Genomic DNA, 11,306 nt, shown 5'->3' with positions numbered 1-11,306 from the left:
CATATAAATATATATAATCTGCATTTTTATTTTATTTTATTTTTGCTATGAAATGCAGCATGTGAGATATTAGTTCCCCAACCAGGGACCAAACCTGTGCCCTCTGCATTGGGAGCATGGAGTCTTAATCACTGGGCCACCAGGGAAGTCCCTTAAAGATTTTTTGTGGAAAAGAGCTCTGCTATTTCTCCTACTCAATCCTCCAATTGTTAAATTTTGCCTCATTTGTTCTATTGCCCAATCTATACATAAATATGTAGTCATTATCTTTCATTTTTCCTAAACTTTCTAAGAGTAAGATGTAGGCAGAATATCCTCTCACTCCAAAAATACAGTATTTATGTTCCCCAAACAAGAATACTTTCCGGAATAAAAATCATATAACCCTTCCCCAATTTCAGTTCCTCAGTCAGGAACCTAAAATCAGTACATCATCGTTCAAGCCCATGTTCCCATTCAAATTTTGTCAGCTGCCACAAAAATGATACCTTTCCCATTCTAGTTCTGATCCTTATCTAAGACACCATGGTGAGTTTAGCTGTCAGCTCTCTTCTGATTCTTCCATCCTGAATTAGTTCCTCAATGTTTTCCTGTCTTTTGCGTTTTTGATAGGTTTAAAGGTGCTTGTGCTCAATCACTCAGTCATGTCCATCTCTTTGAGACCCCATGGACTGTGGCCCACAGGCCTCCTCTGTCCATGGAATTTTCCATGCAAGAATACTGGAGTGGGTTCCCTTTTCTTATTCCAGTGGTTTAAAGTAGACAGGCCTTAAACCCTAAAGCAGGAACCCCAAACAGGGTCCATCTGATGATTCTTCATGTCCTGACTCAGGTCATGCACTTTCGTAGAAATTCCACAGAAATGATATTATGCACTTTCTGGTACATCATTTCCAGAGATACTTTGTGACCCCATGGACTGTAACATGATAGGCTACCCTGTCCATCACCAACTCCTGGAGCTTGCTCAAACTCATGTCCATCAAGTTGGTGATGCATTTTATCACACAGAAAAGTAAACAAACCAGCTTTGCAGGAGAATCAATCTCTTCCAATCCTTTTCATTAGACAAATATCCTTGATAAAATAGTAAGAAACAAAGTCTGTCAGTACCACTTCCGGTAAAATAGGTAAAAATGCAGGAGACTCATGGAAAATTGTCTCTCAAAGCCCAGCTGCAGGTTGATTCCAGGAAGGCTTTAGAAAGTCACCACATATGGACCTAGGGGTTCGAGACTTCCATTCTCTATTATCCTTAGCAAGTTGGAGACATTTTTCCTTATGGCTATGAGATGTTTTCAGCAGTTTCTTGGTATCATACTCACATATGCACCTTAATCTAGTGAAAAAGGGATGTTTCTACTCTTGCTTCTCCTTTACTGATGCAGCCACACTAACAGATTTACCTGCCTGTTCACAGCTTAGAGGGTAAAAAATCTGCCTGCAATGCAGGAGACCCGAGTTCAATCCCTGGATGGGGAAGATCCCCTGGAGAAGGGAGTGGTGACCTACTCCAGTATTTTTGCCTGGAGAATTCCCTGGATAGAGGAGCCTGGTGGGCTACAATCCATGGGGTTGCAAAAAGCCAGACACAACTGAGTGATTTTCATTTCTTTTGGTAAAGTGAAAGTGAAAGTGTTTGACTCTTTGCAACCCCATGGACTGTAGTCTCCAGGCCATAATATTGGAGTGGGTAGTCTTTCCCTTCTCCAGGGAATCTTCCCAACTCAGGGATCGAACCCAAGTCTCCTGCATTGCAGGCGGATTCTTTGTCAGCTGATCCATAAGGGAAGTCTTTCTTTTGGTAAAGATTGGGTCACTCATGTCTAATTAATTCCAGTAGTCATGTATGGATGTGAGAGTTGGACTGTGAAGAAAGCTGAGCACCGAAGAATTGATGCTTTTGAACTGTGGTGTTGGAGAAGACTCTTGAGAGTCCCTTGGACTGCAAGGAGATCCAACCAGTCCATTCTAAAGGAGGTCAGTCCTGGGTGTTCTTTCGAAGGACTGATGCTGAAGCTGAAACTCCAATACTTTGGCCACCTCATGTGAAGAGTTGACTCATTGGAAAAGACTTTGATGTTGGGAGGGATTGGGGGCAGGAGGAGAAGGGGACGACAGAGGATGAGATGGCTGGATGGCATCACTGACTCGATGGACGTGAATCTTAGAGAACTCTGGGAGTAGGTGATGGACGGGGAGGCCTGGTGTGCCGCGATTCATGGGGTCGCAGAGAGTCAGACACGACTGAGCGAATGAACTGAACTGAACTGATCTGAACTGAGGAGGAGAAGATCTATCATAATTCTTCCCTTCTATTTTCTTTCCTGCATCATATGAAGGGGAGGATCCAAACAAATGGAGATTCTATAGCAAAGAAACAGGAAGATGGGGAAACCAATTGAGACTGCTAGGCTCCTATTCCAGGAATATTTCTACTTCTCTGGTCTATAAATTTTAAACTTTTTTTTTTTGGCAGCACAAAGATATAAATGATCTTTCTCTTCCATGTAAAATAATAAAATACAAGTAATTGCAAACATTTTACCTATTGGCAAAATCCTAATGGTGAAGCTAAGTAGAATATACAACTTCATTCTATTGTCTAAGAGTTTGTGGTTCTTACTCAGGTTATGAGATTGTAATTCAAAGAATTCCTTCTTTTCTCCATGAGGTTTAGAGACAGTGAACAACAACATTACTATCCCTTTAAGGAATGCTCTCCATCTTCTAAAGTGTTTCTTCTGATTTATAACTTGAAAAAATGTGAATAGGATTGCTCTTCAAAATTAAATTTTCTTAAATTCCCTTGAGAGTTTATCATTATCATCTTCATCAAGAAGTCATCTCTTGAATTACCAGAGAGCCAATTAGCATGATTATGAGAGCAATTTATATTTGAATGGTCTCTAAATATGTATTTCATGGAAGGAAAGTGAGAAATATCTGTTTGATTAATTTAATTACTAAAGGTGAAATTCAAAAAAAGAGAGTACTTCCTTTCCACTAGATTGGCTTTTCTTTTCCTCTAGGTTAAACTTTTATATCCACGAACTCTCAAACATACAACCCTGCTGTGATGTAATGGAATCTCAGGAAACTGGGTTACCAAGCATTTCTAGTAACCTAGGGAAGAATCTTTCATCTTTTAACTGGTAGAAAATAACAAAGGCCTCATTTTTGAAAGAATGTGTTCTCTGGTCTCCCTTCCTTAAGGGAAGTAATTACATGAAGTGCTCTACCTAGTTTTTAAAATCCGATTTGAAATATGTCACATTTAGTTTCTAAACAGAGGCCTCTTCAAACTTTGACCTCTTATACTGGGTCAAATGTTGTTTCTTTAGTTGGTTTTTGTTAGTATTTTTTTTTTTAAATCAGGAATGTATTTTCTTTCTTTTTTTTTTTTTTAATTTATTTATTTATTTTTAATTTTTACTTTACAATTCTGTATTGGTTTTGGCATAGATTGACATGAATCCACCACAGGTGTACATGCGTTCCCAAACATGAACCCCCCTCCCACCCCCCTCCCCACAACATCTCTCTGGGTCATCCCCGCGCGTCAGCCCCAAGCGTGTCATATCCTGCATCAGACATAGACTGGTATTTCGATTCTTACATGTTATTATACATGTTTCAATGCCATTCTCCCAAATCATCACACCCTCTCCCTCTCCCTCTGAGTCCAAAAGTCCGCTATACACATCTGTGTCTCTTTTGCTGTCCTGCATACAGGGTCATCATTGCCATCTTCCTAAATTCCATATATATGTGTTAGTATACTGTATTGGTGTTTTTCTTTCTGGCTTACTTCACTCTGTATAATCGGCTCCAGTTTCATCCATCTCATCAGAACTGATTCAAATGTATTCTTTTTAATGGCTGAGTAATACTCCATTGTGTATATGTACCACAGCTTTCTTATCCATTCATCTACTGATGGACATCTAGGTTGTTTCCATGTCCTAGCTATTATAAACAGTGCTGCGATGAACATTGGGGTACATGTGTTTCTTTCAATTCTGGTTTCCTCTGTGTGTATGCCCAACAGTGGGATTGCTGGGTCATAAGGCATTTCTATTTGCAATTTTTTAAGGAATCTCCACACTGTTCTCCATAGTGGCTGTACTAGTTTGCACTCCCACCAACAGTGTAGGAGGGTTCCCTTCTCTCCACACCCTCTCCAGCATTTATTGCTTGCAGATTTTTGGATCGCAGACATTCTGACTGGTGTGAAGTGGTACCTCATTGTGGTTTTGATTTGCATTTCTCTTATAATGAGTGATGTTGAGCATCTTTTCATGTGTTTGTTAGCCATCCGTATGTCTTCTTTGGAGACATGTCTATTTAGTTCTTTGGCCCATTTTTTTATTGGGTCGTTTATTTTTCTGGGGTGCCCACTTTCACCACTACTATTCAACATAGTTCTGGAAGTTTTAGCCACAGCAATCAGAGCAGAAAAAGAAATAAAAGGAATCCAAATTGGAAAAGAAGAAGTAAAACTCTCACTGTTTGCAGATGACATGATCCTCTACATAGAAAACACTAAAGACTCTACCAGAAAATTACTAGAGCTAATTAATGAATATAGTAAAGTTGCAGGATATAAAATCAACACACAGAAATCCCTTGCATTCGTATACACTAATAATGAGAAAGTAGAAGAAGAAATTAAGGAAACAATTCCATTCACCATTGCAACAAAAAGAATAAAATACTTAGGAATATATCTACCTAAAGAAACTAAAGACATATATACAGAAAACTTTAAAACACTGATGAAAGAAATCAAAGAGGACACTAATAGATGGAGAAATATACCATGCTCATGGATCGGAAGAATCAATATAGTGAAAATGAGTATATTACCCAAAGCAATCTACAAATTCAATGCAATCCCTATCAAGATACCGGCGATATTTTTCACAGAACTAGAACAAATAATTTCAAGATTTCTATGGAAATACAAAAAACCACGAATAGCCAAAGCAATCTTGAGAAAGAAGGATGGAACTGGAGGAATCAATTTGCCTGACTTCAGGCTCTACTACAAAGCCACAGTCATCAAGACAGTATGGTATTGGCACAAAGACAGACATATAGATCAATGGAACAAAATAGAAAGCCCAGAGATAAATCCACATACATATGGACACCTTATCTTTGACAAAGGAGGCAAGAATATACAATGGAGTAAAGACAATCTCTTTAACAAGTGGTGCTGGGAAAACTGGTCAACCACTTGTAAAAGAATGAAGCTAGATCACTTTCTAACACCGCACACAAAGATAAACTCAAAATGGATTAAAGATCTAAATGTAAGACCAGAAACTATAAAACTCTTAGATGAGAACATAGGCAAAACACTCTCCAACATAAACCACAGCAGGATCCTCTATGATCCACCTCCCAGAATTCTGGAAATAAAAGCAAAAATAAACAAATGGGATCTAATTAAAATTAAAAGCTTCTGCACAACAAAGGAAAACATAAGCAAAGTGAAAAGACAGCCTTCCGAATGGGAGAAAATAATAGCAAATGAAGCAACTGACAAACAACTAATCTCAAAAATATACAAGCAACTCCTGCAGCTCAATTCCAGGAATGTATTTTCTATCAAAAATTCTGAAAGATAAATCCTAGTTCATACATATACCTGTCTACATGGTGGAAGGGAAAAAGCTAGAGTCCTGGATCAGGCTTTCCCCCAGAATAAGTTGCTTGGGAGCACGTCACATAGTGATAATTCTGAAGTAAGGTTCAGGAAGTCCCAGTTAGCCTCTATTACTGTGTGACATTGGAAAAGTTGCTTAACTGTCTTGGGATCTTAGTTTCCTTATTGTGAAGTTCAGGCATTGGGTTAATGCTAAGAATCATCATTCTATAAATTGATTCATCTCAAGATCTGTGAGATTTCATGATTTTTACTAGTTTTATAGGGCTGTAGTAAGGATGTTTTTTAGACTTAAGGATATGCCTTTAGTCCTTGAAAAGTTTTGTTTTATAAATGTTTTAAAGGTTCAGTTCTGTGATATATTTTCCTTTTTTTTTTTAATTGGAGGATAATTGCTTTACAATGCTGTGTTATTTTCTGCTATACAACAACTCGAATCAGCCAGTTCCATGATTTTTATCTTACTGTTTTTTTCTCTATTTGTGAAAAAACACAAAGACTAAGCTTACTGACTCTTTATTTTCCTAATTCTCAAATTATCTATTCCTGCCTTTTTGTCTCATTGAATATACTGCTCTTATGGAAATAAAGAGATGAATTTAATTGATACAAAAGAGAAAGTTCTACCGTGTGCAATAATGTCCTCTTCTTCTGAATTTGTGCTCTAGGACATCAGTAAAACTTTTAATAGAATAATGATAGTAACGTAGGGGTAGTGAATACTGCAAGGCATGCCATATTATTCTCTTTGAGAACTAGATGGAGTCCAAATAAAAATAAACAAAAGTAGGTATGTTTATATATTATGTTCCATACATAGGTTGCTTTCTTGTATTAATTATATGTGTCTAATCTACCTAATCATTGTGTTCTAAACTGTTTATTTATTAAGTCAACTGGGTATGCAATCAGTTCAGTTCAGTTCAGTAGCTCAGTCGTGTGCGATTCTTTGTGACCCCATGAATCGCTCCACGCCAGGCCTCCCTGTCCATCACCAACTCCCGGAGTTCACTCAGACTCATGTCCATCGAGTCAGTGATGCCATCCAGCCATCTCATCCTCTGTCGTCCCCTTCTCCTCCTGTCCCCAATCCCTCCCAGCATCAGAGTCTTTTCCAATGAGTCAACTCTTCTCATGAGGTGGCCAAAGTACTGGAGCTTCAGCTTTAGCATCATTCCTTCCAAAGAAATCCCAGGGCTGATCTCCTTCAGAATGGACTGGTTGGATCTCCTTGCCGTCCAAGGGACTCTCAAGAGTCTTCTCCAACACCACAGTTCAAAAGCATCAATTCTTTGGTGCTCAGCTTTCTTCACAGTCCAACTCTCACATCCATAAACAACCACTGGAAAAACCATAGCCTTGACTAGACAGACCTTAGTCAGTAAGTAATGTCTCTGCTTTTGAATATGCTATCTAGGTTGGTCATAACTTTCCTTCCAAGAAGTAAGTGTCTTTGAATTTCATGGCTGCAGTCACCATCTGCAGTGATTTTGGAGCCCAACAAAATAAAGTCTGACACTGTTTCCACTGTTTCCCCATCTATTTCCCAGGAAGTGATGGGACCAGATGCCATGATCTTCGTTTTCTGAATGTTGAGCTTTAAGCCAACTTTTTCACTCTCCACTTTCACCTTCATCAAGAGGCTTTTTAGTTACTCTTCACTTTCTGCCATAAGGATGGTGTCATCTGCATATCTGAGGTTATTGATATTTCTCCCGGCAATCTTGATTCCAGCTTGTGTTTCTTCCAGTCCAGCGTTTCTCATGATGTTCTCTGCATATAAGTTAAATAAGCAGGGTGACAATACCATGATACAATTTCCCAACCTCCCTACCCCCCAACCTCCCCACCACCACCAACTCAGCCTCTTCCATAATCTGGTGGAGGCAGTGATGCTTTCTGCCAAAAACTTTGTGAGTAGGGGTTCTTAGATATATTCTCTTGCATGAGGATATGTGTTTCATGAACTTAAAAGTAAAAAATTTCCCAAGGGAATAATGCCAGAGGCAGAAATCTTTATAAAGGGATATAGATGGTAGATGAGAGCAGTATAATGAACTTGAGTTCTATTTCATAAGCTAACTGATTTCTCCCAGAAATGGAATTGACTGGGTGGAGGTGATGAGAGATGTGGATGGGATATAAATAATCACAACATTGTTGCTATTTTAATTTTAGAAAGGCTCAGTTCAGTTCAGTCAGTTCAGTCGCTCAGTCATGTCCCACTCTTTGCGATCCTATGAACCGCAGCACGCCAGGCCTCCCTGTCCACCACCAACACCCGGAGTTCACTCAGACTTACGTCCATCGAGTCAGTGATGCCATCCAGCCATCTCATCCTCTGTCGTCCCCTTCTCCTCCTGTCCCCAATCCATCCCAGCATCAGAGTCTTTTCCAATGAGTCAACTCTTCACAAGAGGTGGCCAAAGTACTGGAGTTTCAGCTTTAGCATCATTCCTTCCAAAGAAATCCCAGGGCTGATCTCCTTCAGAATGGACTGGTTGGATCTCCTTGCCGTCCAAGGGACTCTCAAGAGTCTTCTCCAACACCACAGTTCAAAAGCATCAATTCTTCGGCACTCAGCCTTCTTCACAGTTCAACTCTCACATCCATACATGACAACAGGAAAAACCATAGCCTTGACTAGATGGGCCTTAGTCGGCAAAGTAATGTCTCTGCTTTTGAATATGCTATCTAGGTTGATCATAGCTTTCCTTCCAAGAAGTAAGCGTCTTTTAATTTCATGGCTGCAGTCACCATCTGCAGTGATTTTGGAAGGGATCCTAAAAATGTTATTGTCTCTCAAGGATATGATCATTTCTTCTGAAATTGGGACTGTGTTGATTTTTGTGCATGCTGTAGTCACTGGTTCTTTAGTTTAAATAGTACTACTTCAATGGTGAAAAAAAAAACAAAAACAAAAACCTGGCTTCAGTCAGAATGCTCAAAGTAAGCACAGTGCTAAGTACCACAGTGGACTGTTTCTTAGCATCTTCTCAATACCCAGAATGGTGAGCCTTGGGAAAATGAAAGTATCCTTGACTACAAATGTGAAGAGATGAATAGATTCTGTGCTCCTCTCCTGGGATAATAAGATCAAAACTGTTTTAAGCATGGAGAAAGCCAAATGTTAGTAGAGAATCAGATTAGATTAAATAAGCATCAGAATTATATGCTCTGAAAAAAAAAGTGGTTCTTTAAGAAAAAAACAACGGAGAATATAACTGTTAAACTCTTTCATTTCCTACAATCATTTTCCTCAAATATGGGCTTTCTATTGATAAAAAAGTCATCGTTCCTTTTTCTCCTATGACTGTTGGTTAGATTCATGGAATTGGCATAACTTCATGAATAGATACTAGTGTCCCATTACTAGTCAATCAAACATGTTACTACTGCAGTGGTTTGATATCTGCTCTGGACCATTCCAGCAACTCCAATTTTGCTTCCTCATATCCTGTTTCATGCCCCACCTCCCTTACTTTCCCAAATCAGCCTCTCTTATCCATTCTCCACAGAGAGGGCTTTCAGGAACATGTTTAATCATGTTTCTTTTTGCCTAAAATTGCTTAATAGTGCCATATTACCTACAGTATAATGCCTAAGACCCTTAAATTAGACTTGAAAGTCCTTCATATTTGCCTTTGTCTACTTCTCTAAATCTGTAATTTTTCTGTCCCAGGACCATGTATCCACTTAAAGACTACCTCAGTTTTATCTTTTAGCTATAGCAAAGATTTGGATCAAGAGAGTTGGACCATAAAGAAGGCTGAGCACTGAAGAATTGATGCTTTCAAACTGTGGTGTTGGAGAAGACTCTTCAGAGTTCCTTGGACTGCAAGGAGATGCAACCAGTCCATCCTAAAGGAAATCAACCCTGAATATTCACTGGAAGGACTGATGCTGAAGCTCCAATACTTTGGCCACCTCATGCAAAGAGCTGACTCATTGGAAAAGACTCTGATGCTGGGAAAGATTGAAGGTGGGAGAAGAAGGGGACAACAGAGGATGAGATGGTTGGATGGCATCACTGACTCAATGGACATGAATTTGAGCAAACCATGGGAGATGGTGAAGGACAGGGAAGCCTGGTGTGCTGCGGTTCATGGGATTGCAAAGAGTCTGACTCAACTGAGCAACTGAACAATAACAAGACCAAAGATGGCTAAAGTTCTTGGGAAACACCATATTGCTCTCTTTTAATTTATTACATTCTCTACCCATCTTGTATTTTCATTTTTTCTCTACTTGCAAAATTCCTTTCAACCCTCAAAACCTAAGCAACGTTTTTTGGAAAAACTTCCATGAAATACTCAGAATCAATCTTCTCTCTTTTATTTTTTCCACATCCTCAGTATTTGCACAGTTGCTGGCACATGCTAATTTTGTAATAGTTGCTTTTATGTAAATATGTCATGTTTATGACTGTAATTCTCTGGATCTTTAATGAAACAATTGTGCCTGTAAACCTTTAAGAGGAGTGTGGAACGTACAGGGTGTATCAGGAATCGCATTCAATTGCTGGCAACAGAGACCTGGTTGGAATAGCTTAAAAACATTATGATTTTATATCTTCACTAAAATCAAGATAAGAGGTAGGCAAGGGCTGATGTGGCAGTACCACAAAGTAAATTAAAGTTTCATCTATAGGGTGTTGTAGTATAAGCTCTGACAGCTTGTCTTTTTGTAATACAAGTGCCTAATTTAAAATCTGCCTAAGCATCCACTTCAGTGGTGGCTATCTGGAATGAATAGTGCCAACCACAAGGCCAGTTAAAGAGTCAGGCCATGCCCCACCTACTTTGTTTGAAAAACCTTGGTTAATTTCAGTAACCAAGTATTTGGGACAAAGATTTCCCCTTCGTGTGCTTTAAATTTCCACACTTGTGTTTAAATTCACTGATACAGAATGAACCTTTCAAACTATAGGCCCTCATCCTGCTGCTGCTGCTGCTGCTAAGTCGCTTCAGTTGTGTCTGACTCTGTGTGACCCCATAGACGGCAGCCCACCAGGCTCCCCCATCCCTGGGATTCTCCAGGCAAGAACACTGGAGTGGGTTGCCATTTCCTTCTCCAATGCATGAGAGTGAAAAGTGAAAGTGAAGTCACTCAGTCGTGTCCAAATCTTCTCGACCCCATGGACTGCAGCCCACCAGGCTCCTCCATCCATGGGATTTTTCAGGCAAGAGTACTGGAGTGGGGTGCCATTGCCTTCTCTGATAGGCCCTCATCCTAGACCTCAATAAAGCAGAACTCCAGGCCTCTTGCCCAGTCTCTGTCTGTGAGACCTGCTGTGTGTCCTTAGATGTGTCATGTAATTTCTGAGACTTGTAAGGACCCATTTTCTTTCCCATAAAGTTTCTTAATGGTTATTGCTGAGGGTGTTCTGTGTATGGAATCAAAATTTGCACCCAAGGACTTCGCTGGTGGTACAATGGTTAAGATTCTGTGCTTCCCATGCAGGGGGCTTAGGTTTGATTCCTGAGGGGGAAGCTAAGGTCCCACATGCCACGTGGCACAGCCAAGAAGTAAACACTTAAAAAATTACAAATCAATGTGACAAGAGGATTATTTTTAAGTAAAAGAAGCCTCAGGAATTGTTTTTATTTTACCCTTAGCTACCTAATAAATT

Source organism: Oryx dammah, unplaced genomic scaffold (assembly GCF_014754425.2).
Source record: "Oryx dammah isolate SB20612 unplaced genomic scaffold, SCBI_Odam_1.1 HiC_scaffold_5, whole genome shotgun sequence".
Lineage (NCBI taxonomy): Eukaryota > Metazoa > Chordata > Mammalia > Artiodactyla > Bovidae > Oryx > Oryx dammah.
This window is presented reverse-complemented; position numbering follows the sequence as displayed.